The following is a 1,790-nucleotide window of genomic DNA, read 5'->3' as shown; positions in this document are numbered from 1 at the left end:
TATTCCTTTTTGCAACTTTTTGATCTTTATAACAGCTCTTGATGGGATTAAAACAAAGTTCGTCTCTATTTATGACACCAGAGAATGAGTTTGCTGCATCAGACTCTTGCAGGTTCAGCTCTCCAACAGATTCAAATGAGGTCAGATAGCGTTCTGCTGAAGGCTAAATGATTTGAATATAAAACATGCTGAGCCATGGGGACCTACGGTAGAAGTACGAGAAAATATCTCATTATTAATAATCTTTTTTAATAATCTTAATTATTAGATATTTTCTCGTTTTACAAGATAAGATCATATTGAGATCTTTTCTGCTAATTAACAGATCAGTATCTCATAATTATGAGAAAAGATTTCATAATTACGAGATACTGATCGTGTAATTATGATATAAGCTGTCTGATTTTTTTTCCTTTGGTGAATGCAGTATGTTTCAGCAGGAAACAGCATCAATGAAAGCGGGAAAAAGGAGCAAAACTTTGTTTCCATAAGCAAACTTTTTCCTTCCACTTAACTTTCCTCACTTCCTGTTAGATTCTGGGCTTTAAAAGCAAACTTCAGGCTTATCTTCTCCTAATCGCGTCTGTATTTGGACTGTTTGTGACTTTAATCATCTTAATGTCCAGAAAATCCAGAAGTTTCAGAGGTGTTGGTTTTTTAGAGCGAACAGTTAGAAGCAGTTAGAAGCATTAATGGCTGTTCTGCATGTTGTGTTTATCTCCAGCTCATGCAGGCTGTGCAGCCAGTAGAAGCTCTTCCATCTAACAGTGCTTTGCATGTGCAGCAGCTGATAGTGAAGCTCTGGAGGCTGCAGACTTTTCTGCTCCAGCAGCGCAGCCCTGCGCTCCCAGGCTATGACTCATCCCGGCTGCCAGTCACCGCTGCTGGACACGACCGGACCTCCTCACCGAGCAGGAGCCTAAACACCTGCCTGCTCCCCCCGCAGCAGAAAGCCTCACCTCTCTGTGATGAAACTACTCCGATGCTGCCGTCAGGTGCGCGCTGCTGCCGGGCCGCTGGCTCTCCTCTTCCCTCTCTCCTCCCGGACGTCGCATCGCCTCCCCGGTTGTGATGGACGGGAGGCTCCGCTGCTTCGGAGGAGGAGCGCTCGGTGGCTGAGGACCTCCGTGGGAGCAGCGGCTCTGATGGATGTGGCTCCTTTGGCTTCAGGGGTGGGGGACCGACGCTCACGATGCCTTCAGGGACTACACGTAAAGTCGGATTTCCAAGCTCTTTGCGAGAGATGCGCTTCTGTGTTACCATGGTGATTTAAAGGCACAGTGCTTTTGTCTTATTTTATAAGAGGGATCCATCCATGGCTGCTCAGTGGCGCAGTGGGTAGCACTGCTGCCTTGCAGCAAGAAGGTTCTGGGTTCAATTCCCGGGGTTTCTTTCTGCATGGGATTAGCATGTTCTCCCTGAGCATGCGTGGGTTCTCTCCGGGTACTCCAGCTTCCTCCCACTGTCCAAAAACCTGACTGTTAGGTTAAATGGCTTCTCTAAAATCTCCTTAGGTTTGAGTGTGAATGGTTGTTTGTCTCTATGTTGCTCTGTGATGGACTGGAGACCTGTCCAGGGGGGACCCGCCGACTTTACACGAGTTAATTTAGTGAATGGGATTGGTCGTTTAGCTAGGGGGCGGGATTGTTTTGACAGAAGGTGCTCAAGCAGGTTTGGTTGTGGCCGGTTTGTTGGAAGCATCTTGCTAACCAGTTAGCAACTTAGCACTAGCAGGTTCCCAATGGGAAATTCCATTGGGACCAAGTAGCACTAAATTGGTGACTTAGAAA

At 46.8% G+C, this 1,790-nt stretch overlaps 1 protein-coding gene across 1 annotated transcript in view; it reads right to left on the bottom strand.

Moving 5' to 3' along the window:
* rab27b (RAB27B, member RAS oncogene family) overlaps nt 1-1,180 on the bottom strand; it is a 71,188-nt gene extending 70,008 nt beyond the window's left edge. Inside the window, exon 1 of the mRNA XM_015391729.1 lies at nt 960-1,180. The gene's annotated coding sequence lies outside the window, so the exon portion shown is untranslated. The remainder of the gene's footprint in view (nt 1-959) is intronic.
* Nucleotides 1,181-1,790: the final 610 nt, after the last annotated feature.

This window comes from Cyprinodon variegatus, unplaced genomic scaffold, assembly GCF_000732505.1.
Source record: "Cyprinodon variegatus isolate N-32 unplaced genomic scaffold, C_variegatus-1.0 Scaffold558, whole genome shotgun sequence".
Taxonomy (NCBI): Eukaryota; Metazoa; Chordata; class Actinopteri; order Cyprinodontiformes; family Cyprinodontidae; genus Cyprinodon; species Cyprinodon variegatus.
The sequence above is the reverse complement of the archived record's forward strand: the minus strand, read 5'-3'. Positions and strand labels throughout refer to the sequence as shown.